Consider the following 12,625-nt stretch of genomic DNA (forward strand, 5'->3'; position numbering starts at 1 on the left):
ATCACCTTCTATCCTTTAGCACCTCTGCTGCTGCTGCTGCTAAGTTGCTTCAGTAGTGTCTGACTCTGTGTGACCCCATAGACGGCAGCCCACCAGGCTCCTCTGTCCACAGAGTTCTCCAGGCAAGAATACTGGGGTGGTTTGCCATTTCCTTCTTCATTTAGCACCTCAGTCCACTCCAGTTTGCTTCTGTCCTCTACTTCACCAGTACAACTGCTCTCGTTAAGGTCACCAGTCACCTCCATTGTGCCAAATACAGTGGACACTTTTCATTCATCAGTTTGACTTACCATTTAAGGCATTTGCCCATTCCTTCAGCTCTCTTACTTTCTTAACCTCTCTGGTCACTCAGAATAAATTCTGCTGTTCATCCTCTCGATTGTATTGCACACTGTTCTTTTGTGACTCTTGTCCTGCTACAGTTAGAATAATTATTTGACCTTGGACATGTTTTTCATACTGTATTCTTAGCTCATGCTGGACCTACAGTAAATTCTCAATAATTATCTGTCAAATGAATGAAAGAAGATGGTAAGTGACTTGGAATATGTCTTGAAAATCACTTCATGACTTTGAATTGTAAAGAACATCAGTTAAATTAGATTGAACTATACAAAATTGCCAATATTAGGCAACTTTTGGCTTCCCAGGTGGTCCTAGAGGTGAAGTACCTGCCTGCCAGTGCAGGAGACATGAATGATGGGGGTTCCATCCCTGGGTTGGTAAGATCCCCTGGAGGAGGGCATGGCTACCCACTCCAGGATTCTTGCCGTGGACAGAGGAGCCTGGTGGGCTACATACAGTCCATGGGGTCGCCTAGAGTCAGACACAACTGAAGTGACTTAGCATGCATGCATGCACAGGCTACTTTTGACTCCTGAAAATGTCATTTCTATGGTAAAAGTTAATAATTGTGCTTGTGTGAGGAAAGACTAGTTATTCTGTGTATACTATGTTAAATTTAAGCTTCATGTTAAAGTCACGCATATTATAACCAGTTTGACAGGTAAATTTTCTTTTAGTGCATTTTCAGGTCATCAGAGAGTAAGTACCATGTGAGAGTTTATTGTTCACTGTGTAGTACTGAATAGTACCCAGACTTGTATATGACAAAAGCAGGACTTGACTTATTGGATTTTATTTAAACTTTTAATATAATTTTTTTTAAATCTTTTCCTTTCAGCATTTACCTCTTTGATATTTGGCAGTTGTAGGTGATATGCAAAACAGCTAATGATTTTTAGTAGCTTTCATTGTAAAAATTATAGTTTATTTGGCTGATTATACATTTTATATGCAACATTGTTTTAAGATTTTATGACTTTAATTTGCAGAAAGAGAACTTACTGTGGAAATTGAGAGGATGAGACTAGAACATGGAATAAAATGACGAGACAAGTCACCTTCTCGTTTAGATACGTTTCTGAAAGGTATAGAAGATGAATGAGATTTTTATAAGAAAGAACTAAAAAAACTCCAACATATAATACAGCGAAGATCTTGCTCTAGAAGTCATTCTACATGTGAAAAAATTCCAGTATTTAAAACACTAGAAAAGGTAATATCTCTTTGTGAGAGTGTTTGATAAGGCAAAAAAGAGCTTTATGAGCAAACTTTTGGTTTATTATTGTAATAATGTAATGTTATTCATACTTATTTTTAGGAAGTTTTTCTTAATTTTCATTTTTGTAGTCTTCTGTGACCATTTTGTAGTCTGTGACTTTAGGAACACTGCATTAATTAGGAAAACTACTTAAGAACAAAGTGTAAGGTACTGATTCCTGGAAATTAAGGGAGATTGAATAGCTCATTATATATCTGGGAAGAGTGCAGGGGCATCTGAGCTTCCAGAAACTGGATCCAGGAACTCATGCTGCTGGACACTTCCTCTCTTTCTAATCTTTACTTTTGGTATCATCTGCATTTTCTCTCTTTAAGTAGAATGGCTTTGTCTCCATGGCAGGCTACGTGGCTTCAGGCCATTCCCATTCTTGGACCAGTCAGAAAGGCAGGCCACATTATACAGACCAGACATCTTCTATGATAACTGTGCAAAAGGAAGGGGTAAAAAATGGCAGTGAGCACTGGACAGATCATCCCCTTTGTCCACTACAATCATGTTTGCAACTTGATGGTCTGAAGATGTATAAGGTTAACGATGATGAATAAAAACATGAGAATAAAAACATGTCCTCATTTTAGGTCTTAATTATTTTCAAAATTTTATGACTATCATTTGGGTTCTTTAGATTTTTCTTTCTTTCTTTTTTCATTTATTTTTATTAGTTGGAGGCTAATTACTTTACAATATTGTAGTGGTTTTTGCCATACATTGACATGAATCAGCCATGGATTTACATGTGTTCCCCATCCTGATCCCACCTCCCACCTCCCTCCCCATCCCATCCCTCTGGGTCATCCCAGTATACCAGCCCTGAGCACTTGTCTCATGCATCCAACCTGGACTGCTGATCTGTTTCACACTTGATAATATACATGTTTCAATGCTATTCTCTCAGATCATCCTACCCTCGCCTTCTCCTACAGAGTCCAAAAGTCTGTTCTGTACATCTGTCTCTCTCTCTCTGTTTTGCATATAGGGTTATCATTACCATCTTTCTAAATTCCATATATATGTGTTAGTATACTGTAATGGTCTTTATCTTTCTGGCTTGCTTCACTCTGTATAACGGGCTCCAGTTTCATCCATCTCATTAGAACTGATTCAGATGAATTCTTTTTAACGGCTGGGTAATATTCCATGGTGTATATGTACCACAACTCCCTTATCCATTCGTCTGCTGATGGGCATCTAGGTTGCTTCCATGTCCTGGCTATTATAAACAGTGCTGTGATGAACATTGGGGTGCACGTGTCTCTTTCAGATCTGGTTTCCTCAGTGTGTATGCCCATAAGTGGGATTGCTGGGTCATATGGCAGTTCTATTTCCAGTTTTTTAAGAAATCTCCACACTGTTCTCCATAGTGGCTGTACTAGTTTGCATTCCCACCAACAGTGTAAGAGGGTTCCCTTTTCTCCACACCCTCTCCAGCATTTATTGCTTGTAGACTTTTGGATAGCAGCCATTCTGACTGGCGTGTACCCCTTTTGGATAGCAGCCATTCTGACTGGCGTGTACCTCATTGTGGTTTTGATTTGCATTTCTCTGATGATGAGTGATGTTGAGCCTCTTTTCATATGTTTGTTAGCCATCTGTATGTCTTCTTTGGAGAAATGTCTGTTTAGATCTTTGGCCCATTTTTTGATTGGGTCATTTATTTTTCTGGAATTGAGTTGCAGGAGTTGCTTGTATATTTTTGAGATTAATCCTTTGTCTGTTTCTTCATTTGCTGTTGTTTTCTCCCATTCTGAAGTGTGTCTTTTCACTTTGCTTATAGTTTCCTTTGTTGTGCAAAAGCTTTTAAGTTTCATTAGGTCCCATTTGTTTCTTTTTGCTTTTATTTCCAATATTCTGGGAGGTGGGTCATAGAGGATCTTGCTGTGATTTGTATCAGAGAGTGTTTTGCCTATGTTCTCCTCTAGGAGTTTTATAGTTTCTGGTCTTACATTTAGATCTTTAATCCATTTTCAGTTTATTTTTGTGTATGGTGTTAGAAAGTGTTCTAGTTTTATTCTTTTACAGGTGGTTGACCAGTTTTCCCAGCACCACTTGTTAAAGAGGTTGTCTTTTTTTCCATTGTATACCCTTGCCTCCTTTGTCGAAGATAAGGTGTCCATAGGTACGTGGATTTATCTCTGGGCTTTCTATTCTGTTCCATTGATCTGTATTTCTGTCTTTGTGCCAGTACCATACTGTCTTGATGACTGTGGCTTTGTAGTAGAGCCTGAAGTCAGGCAGGTTGATTCCTCCAGTTCCATTCTTCTTTCTCAAGATTGCTTTGGCTATTCGAGGTTTCTTGAATTTCCATACAAATTGTGAAATTATTTGTTCTAGTTCTGTGAAAAATACCATTGGTAGCTTGATAGGGATTGCATTGAATCTATAGATTGCTTTGGGTAGTATACTCATTTTCACAATACTGATTCTTCCAATTTATGAACATGGTCTATTTCTCCATCTGTTTGTGTCCTCTTTGATTTCTTTCATCAGTGTTTTATAGTTTTCTATATATAGGTCTTTTGTTTCTTTAGGCAGATATACTCCTATGTATTTAATTCCTTTTGTTGCAATGGTGAGTGGTATTGTTTTCTTAATTTCTCTTTCTCTTTTCTCATTGGTAGTGTATAGAAATGCAAGGCATTTCTTTGTGTTAATTTTATATCCTGCTACATTACTGTATTTATTGATTAGCTCTAATAATTTTCTGGTAAAATCTTTAGGGTTTTCTATGTAGAAGATCATGTCATCTGCAAACAGTGAGAGTTTTACCTCTTCTTTTCCTATCTGGATTGCTTTTATTTCTTTTTCTGCTCTGATTGCTGTGGCCAACACTTCCAAAACTATGTTGAATAGTAATGGTGAGAGTGGGCACCCTTGACTTGTTCCTGACTTTAAGGGAAATGCTTTCAATTTTCACCATTGAGGACAATGTTTGCTGTGGGTTTGTCATATATAGCTTGTGTTATTATGTTGAGGTATGTTCCTTCTATTCCTGCTTTTTGGAGAATTTTTATCATAAGTGGATGTTGAATTTTGTCAAAGGCTTTCTCTGCATCTATTGAGATAATCATGTGGTTTTTATCTTTCAATTTGTTAATGTGGTGTATTACATTGATTGATTTGCAGATATTAAAGAATCCTTGCATTCCTGGGATAAAGCCCACTTGGTCATGATGTATGATCTTTTTAATATGCTGTTGGATTCTGTTTGCTAGAATTTTGTTAAGGATTTTTGCATCTATGTTCATCAGTGATATTGGCCTGTAGTTTTCTTTTTTTGTGGCATCTTTGTCTGGTTTTGGAATTAGGGTGATGGTGGCCTCATAGAATGAGTTTGGAAGTTTGCCTTCTTCTGCAATTTTCTGGAAGAGTTTGAGTAAGATAGGTGTTAGCTCTTCTCTAAATTTTTGGTAGAATTCAGCTGTGAAGCCATCTGGTCCTGGGCTTTTGTTTGCTGGAAGATTTCTGATTACAGTTTCGATTTCCGTGCTTGTGATGGGTCTGTTAAGACTTTCTATTTCTTCCTGGTTCAATTTTGGAAAGTTATACTTCTCTAAGAATTTGTCCATTTCTTCCAAGTTGTCCATTTTATTGGCATAGAGCTGGTGGTAGTAGTCTCTTATGATCCTTCATATTTCAGTGTTGTCTGTTGTGATCTCTCCATTTTCATTTCTAATTTTGTTGATTTGGTTCTCCCTTTGTTTCTTGATGAGTCTGGCTAACGGTTTGTCAGTTTTGTTTACCTTTTCAAAAAACCAGCTTTTAGCTTTGTTGATTTTTTCTATGGTCTCTTTTGTTTCTTTTGCATTTATTTCTGCCCTAATTTTTAAGATTTCTTTCCTTCTGCTAACCCTGGGGTTCATTTCTTCCTTCTCTAGTTGCTTTATGTGTAGAGTTGGGTTGTTTATTTGACTTGTTTCTTGAGGTAAGCCTGTAATGCTATGAACCTTCCCCTTAGCACTGCTTTTACAGTGTCCAGATTCTTCTTTCTTTTAAACGTTGGAGTTAGAGGATTCCTGGAGGCTTCTATGACCCTCACATTATCTACATACTGGATAAAATTAGAGAAGTTGGAAGTACAGTCATTAAAACTCAGGACATTTGATTTTAGACTTGGCTGCATTTACCAACTCTGTCATCTTTTTCTTGAAGATCTGCCTACTGCCAAATGGTTTTGAGACATTTTCTGATTAGACTGTTTTGTAACTTCATTGGCTCCTGACTGAATTTGATTTGGAGTGTTAGTTTAAACACTGTGCTTTGTTATCTGTTAAGAGCACAATGAATGGGTGGGGACATACAGTTAAGTTAATTTATGTGTGCTGAGTTGTTTTTTAAGCTCCAAATATACTTAGGAATCAAGAAAAAGAAATCACTGAATTGATCACCTTCATTGTGTGGGACAGTCTTCTTCAAAAATGTTGATTAGTTTAATCAACTTATTAAGTAGAACTGAGTGGGTAAGTGTCTCAGTACTTTTAAATGTTGGATTTGTTTGCTTGGTGTGAATTCATGGTTGAAAGGCAAGTTGAGATATGGGTAAGTTACTGGTAAAATTAGGAGGGGCCTTCCCCCCTTCATCTTATTTAGTTTCTTGAAATGTTCTAATGACACCTGACATGATTCATTTTGTAAAGTTTAGAAAGTTGGGACCTTGGTAGCATTTTAGAGTCCAGTAGTAAATTTCAGGCGTGATAGGGAATAATGGGTGATGTACGTGAGTGAAATGGGTGGAGTGTAAGACAGTTGTGAGTGCTGTGAACTAAGGAGTAAATTCTAGTCTAAAACTGGGTGTTTTAAGCTTGTTTAGAAACAGTTGTTGGCAGACAGCATAGACCTGTCTCAAGCTCGATTTGGTACAGGCTGTGTTTTCAACCCCTGCTTTTTATAGCAAATTGTTGGGCAGAGTTTCCTGGGATTGCTGCAACTCAGAAAATATATTGACATTTTTTTGTATCGGTAATTTTTTTTTTCATTTATTTTTATTAGTTGGAGACTAATTACTTTACATTATTGTAGTGGTTTTTGCCATACATTGACGTGAATCAGCCATGAATTTACATGTGTTTCCCATCCCAATCCCCCCTCCCGCCTCCCTCTCCACCCCATCTCTCTGGGTCTTCCCAGTGCACCAGCCCTGAGCACTTGTCCCATGCATCCAACCTTGGCTGGTGATCTGTTTCACCCTTGATAGTATACTTGTTTCAATGCTCTTCTCTCAGGACATCCCACCCTCGCCTTCTCCCACAGAGTCTAAAAGTCTGTTCTGTACATCTGTGTCTCTTTTTCTGTTTTGCATATAGGGTTTTCGTTCTCTGTTGTCTATGTAGGGACAGCGCTGGTCTCTTTGACCTTGTACTCACCAGATTTCCAAATGTGAGTTTTGGGTATAGTGTAATGGGAAATGCTTTGGAGTTGGAAACCTTATTAGAAGCTTCAACTCCAGACACTGGCTTTATGACCTTAGACAAGTTACCTAACTCATGGCTTCCTGATTTGCAAAGTGAGGAATGTATCTACAACCTCTTATGAAGATTACATGACATAATTGTATAAGGGTCTAACATAACATCTAATTCGTAGTAAATGTTTTATTTCTTTATTATTTGCTGGTTTAAAGCACATCTGCTGCTGCTGCTAAGTTGCTTCAGTCATGTCCAACTCTGTGCGACCCCATAGACAGCAGCCCACCAGGCTTCTCCGTCCCTGGGATTCTCCAGGCAGGAATACTGGAGTGGGTTGCCGTTTCCTTCTCCCAAGCACATCAGGTGTAGATAGAAAGTTAGGTTTAATTCAGTAGATGTGTACTGAGAGCATACTATGAATGTGGCATCCAGGATACAAGATAAAGAAGACCTGTTTCCTATCCTCAGTCTAGCATTGTGGGTATGTGTACATGAGTTTGTGTATGTGTGCATGTGTGTTTAGGAAAAATGGAGTGATAAAAGGGAATTATTAGCACTCATACATACATACAAGACACATTTAGCGAAGTGGGGAATTCATTCATTTTAGAATTACATGCTAAGTACTGAAGGTGTGGTGGGAAGGACCTCCTGTGTCTCTGAGGGCACTTGCGTTTTAGTGTTGGTGGTGGTTCAGTCTGTAAGTCACGTCTGACTCTCTGCAACCCCATGGACTGCAGCACACCAGGCTTCCCTGTCCTTCACCATCTTCTTGAGCTTTCTCAAACTCATGTCTGTTGAGTCAGTGATGCCATCCAGCCATCTCATCTTCTGTCATCCCCTTCTCCTCCTGCCTCCTGTCTTTCCCGGCATCAGGGTCTTTTCCAATGAGTTTGCTTTTCACACCAGGTGGCCAAAGTATTGGAGCTTCAGCTTCAGTATCAGTCCTTCCAGTGATTATTCAGGGTTGATTTCCTTTAGAATTGAGTGGTTGGATCTCCTTGCTGTCCAGGGGATTCTCAAGAGTCTTCTCCAGCATCACAATTTGAAAGCATCGATTCCTGGGCTCTCAGCCCTCTTTTTGGTCCAACTCTCACATCTGTAAATGACTACTGGAAAACTGTAGCTTTGACTATACAGACCTTTGTCAGAGAAGTAATATCTCTCTTTGTAGTACTCTGTCTAGGTCTGTCATAGCTTTTCTTCCAAGGAGCAAACATCTTTTAATTTCATGGCTGCAGTCACCATCCACAGTGATTTTGGAGCCCAAGAAAATAAAATCTGTCACTCTTTCCACTTTCTCTGCATCTATTTGCTATAAAGTGATGGGACCAGATGCCATGATCTTAGTTTATTGAATGTTGAGTTTTAAGCCAGCTTTTTCACTTTCCTCTTTCACCATCATAAAGAGGCTCTTTAGTTCCTCTTCACTTTCTGCCATTAGGATGGTAACATCTGCATATCTGAGGTTGTTGATATTTCTCCTGGCAGTCTTGATTCCAGCTTGTGAGTCACCTATCCAGGTATTTTGCATGATGTACTCTGCATATAAGTTAAATAAGCAGGGTGACAATATACAAAACTTGATGTACTCCTTTCCCAATTTTGAACCAATCCGTTGTTCCATGTCCAGTTCTAACTATTGCTTCCTGACCTGCATACAGGTTTCTCAGTAGACAGGTAAGGTGTCTGGTACTCCTATCTCTTTAAGAATTTTCCACAGTTTGTTGTGATCCATATGATCCATACAGTCAAAGGCTTTAGCACAGTCAGTGAAGCAGATTCTTTTTTTTTTTTTTTATTTCTCTTGCTCTTCCTATGACCCAGTGGATGTTGGCAATTTGATCTCTGATTTTAGTGATAAAGACACACTAAACACCCAGTTGTGTAAATAACTTTATAATCTCATTTATAGTAAGTATTAATGAGGAAAGAATACAGGAAATTTTCAGAATGCTATGAGAGTATATAGAGGGAGATCTAAATTAGATTGGAGAATCTGGAAGGACTCCTTACAGAGAGTGGCGTTTAAGCTGAGACCTAGATAATAATGAAAAACAGACTGTCAAATCCTTATTCGTTGAGCTCTCCTTTTCTAAAATCTAGGCATACCACCTCCTTTCTGTAAAAATATTTTTATTTAAATATGGTTACGTCATAGGTTCTCTTTTATCGTTATTTAAATGTTAATTAAGTCCTCACCCTAATTGCTTTTATCCTGTAATACAGATGCATTTTGTCCTTCAAGGTGTCCAGATAGCTAATCTCATTCATTTTCCCTTGACTTTTCTTGCTTAACCAAGAGGATAACTTATTTCCAAGTGGCAGGTGAAGGATACTTCATGGATATTTACCATTTACCAAGTGTACTTTGGACATGGTATGTACATAGTAGATATTGAATACCATAGATCAGAATGCTTTCCAATGTAGCAAAATACCAGATTGTCACTATCTCTGGAGCTTCTGCATATAGTACTTGAACATTAATATGCCATAGACCCCAAGTGTACATTTGCCATATTTATTTTCTACAATAACTATGAAGTTAATGGGTTTTTTTTTTAAGTTGTACTGAAGTAATAGGTATAATTTTGTTTTAGGAATGTTGGAAGTACTTGCTTATTCAGTGAATATCCTAATGTGCACCGTCTGGTAGAAATATTTATATTTATCTGATTGCAGAAAAAATAGAGCTCACATAGGTTTGGTGCTGGGACAGTTGGGGGCTGGTATGCCTGGGAAATTGATCTTGGATTTAGTCTCAGGAAACACTGAGGAATGTGCTAGGCTGTTAAGTTACTTGTGCTGGGTGAGCAGGTGAGCAGGTATTCACATACCCGCTTGATTCCTCCCATGGAGAGGGCTATGAACTAGTGATTCCCAGCTCCAAATGAATCAGAATCACTTGGAGGGCTTGATAAACCAGTTACTGGGCCCTGCCCCCATAGTTTCTGATTGAGTAGGTCTGGGATATACCTCAAAATTTGCATGCCTTGCATGTTCGCAGATACTGTATGCTTCCAGTCTGGGGATTATACTTTAGTTACAACAGCAGTATACACAACTGGGGTAGAGTGACACTTGAAGCATCTGATGGGGTCTCATCAAGTAGGATCAGTGGCAGCTGGGTCTCTTGCTGGGAACTCGAAGGTCTGGAAATTTGCCCCAGTATTGCCAGCATTCTCTCTCCTGCTCTCCTTATAGATTAATAATTGTGTTCCTTAATTACATTAAAGGAAGTTGTGTTCTTTTTGTCTGTTAGCATCTTTCAGTCAGTCTCATCTTCAGCATCCTTGTGCCAACCATGTGGTGATAATTCTGTCTTGAATTATCTTGAAACAATATTGTCTTGAAATGATAACTGCTGTCTTGAATTATGTTTCAGGGTGATTGCGACTCAGATATCCATCTCGTCACAAGAGAAAGAGACGAACTTCAGCGTATGCTAGAAAGATTTGAAAAGCACATGGTGGATATACAGTCCAATGTTAAATTATTGACAGCAGAAAGAGATAAACCAAGTATCTTATATAAGATATTGATTATGTAACACCAGTTAACTATAATGGAACCAGTATATATCCTTTATATTACTGTAGTATATGGATTTTAGGGATATCCCTTCATAGTTAGTAGTTTCTACTATCATCCTGTGCCCAAAGCAGAATTTTCTATTGTTTTTTCATATTTATTTTCCCTCTTTTCTAGCCTATCTATGGGTCAGGTCAGTTTGGGATAATTCCCTATTTCTCAAACTACTGAATGGGTCTTAGCCTGACTCTGAGTCAAGTGTTTGCTTGGGATTCAATCATGTTGGGTTATGTGTATCTTCCAGTGGGTAGCACTAACTAATGCTTGGATGTTAGTTGAATGTTAAGGACTTAGCTTTGAGGGATAGGGAGGGGAGATTCACTAGGTTGGACCAGTTACAAGCCTCAGTTGTCAGAAGGCAAAGTGAGTCTGAGCAAAGCATCATGTTTATCACCACAATTTGTTCTCATACCAATCTCCCATGAAATCCTATTGCTGTTTTGAAAGGAAGAGAAAGATATAGAGTTAAAAGGCCAAGTTAAAGGAGCTTTTCTTTCTTTTGAAGTTTTTTTGGGATTCTGCAGTACATATTGATCTACTTTCTGGGTTTTTCCTGCAGGTGGCTTAGATTTCAGCTTTCTTGGGTCTGCTTACTTAATTAGTAGTTGTCCATCTGCTATTTGGCTTTCAAAATTTTGTGGTTGGCACTTCTCTCCATCTTCTTGTCTTTTTGTTTTAATTATTACTATTATTGCTTGAATCCTCTTACTCTCAGTCTTTAGTATGTCATTTTATTTATAAGTTAGAATTTTTTTTATATTTCCTTAATTTTTTTCCCCATTTATTTTTATTAGATGGAGGCTAATTACTTTACAATATTGTAGTGGGTTTGGTCATACATTGACATAAATCAGCCATGGATTTACATGTGTTCCCCATCCTGATCCCCCCTCCCGCCTCCCTCTCCACCCCATCCCTCTGGGTCTTCCCAGTGCACCAGCCCTGAGCACTTGTCTCCTGCATCCAGCCTGGGCTGGTGATCTGTTTCACCCTTGATAGTATACTTGTTTCAAAGTTATTCTCTCAGAACATCCCACCCTCGCCTTCTCCCACAGAGTCTAAAAGTCTGTTCTGTACATCTGTGTGTCTTTTTCTGTTTTGCATATAGGGTTATCGTTACCATCTTTCAAAATTCCATATATATGCGTTAGTATACTGTATTGGTCTTTATCTTTCTGGCTTACTTCACTCTGTATAATGGGCTCCAGTTTCATCCATCTCACTAGAACTGATTCAAATGAATTCTTTTTAACGGCTGAGTAATATTCCATGGTGTTATGTACCACAGCTTTCTTATCCATTCGTCTGCTGATGGGCATCTAGGTTGCTTCCATGTCCTGGCTATTATAAGCAGTGCTGCAATGAACATTGGGGTGCACGTGTCTCTTTCAGATCTGGTTTCCTCGGTGTGTATGCCCAGGAGTGGGATTGCTGGGTCATATGGCAGTTCTATTTCCAGTTTTTTAAGAAATCTCCACACTGTTCTCCATAGTGGCTGTACTAGTTTGCATTCCCACCAACAGTGTAAGAGGGTTCCCTTTTCTCCACACCCTCTCCAGCATTTATTGCTTGTAGACTTTTGGATAGCAGCCATTCTGACTGGCATGTAATGGGACCTCATTGAGATTTTGATTTGCATTTCTCTGATGATGAGTGATGTTGAGCATCATGTAATGGGACCTCACTGAGGTTTTGATTTGCATTTCTCTGATGATGAGTGATGTTGAGCATCTTTTCATGTGTTTGTTAGCCATCTGTATGTCTTCTTTGGAGAAATGTCTATTTAGATCTTTGGCCCACTTTTTGATTGGGTCATTTATTTTTCTGGAATTGAGCTGCAGGAGTTGCTTGTATATTTTTGAGATTAATCCTTTGTCTGTTTCTTCATTTGCTATTATTTTCTCCCATTCTGAAGGCTGTCTTTTCACCTTGCTTATAGTTTCCTTTGTTGTGCAAAAGCTTTTAAGTTTCATTAGGTCCCATTTGTTTCTTTTTGCTTTTATTT

At 38.5% G+C, this 12,625-nt stretch overlaps 1 pseudogene; it reads left to right on the forward strand.

Moving 5' to 3' along the window:
- Nucleotides 1-10,588, forward strand: part of LOC136152773 (centrosomal protein of 135 kDa-like) — a 38,024-nt pseudogene extending 27,436 nt beyond the window's left edge.
- The last annotated feature ends 2,037 nt before the right edge of the window (nt 10,589-12,625 follow it).

The sequence above is a fragment of the Muntiacus reevesi genome, chromosome 22 (assembly GCF_963930625.1).
Source record: "Muntiacus reevesi chromosome 22, mMunRee1.1, whole genome shotgun sequence".
NCBI classification, from domain to species: Eukaryota; Metazoa; Chordata; class Mammalia; order Artiodactyla; family Cervidae; genus Muntiacus; species Muntiacus reevesi.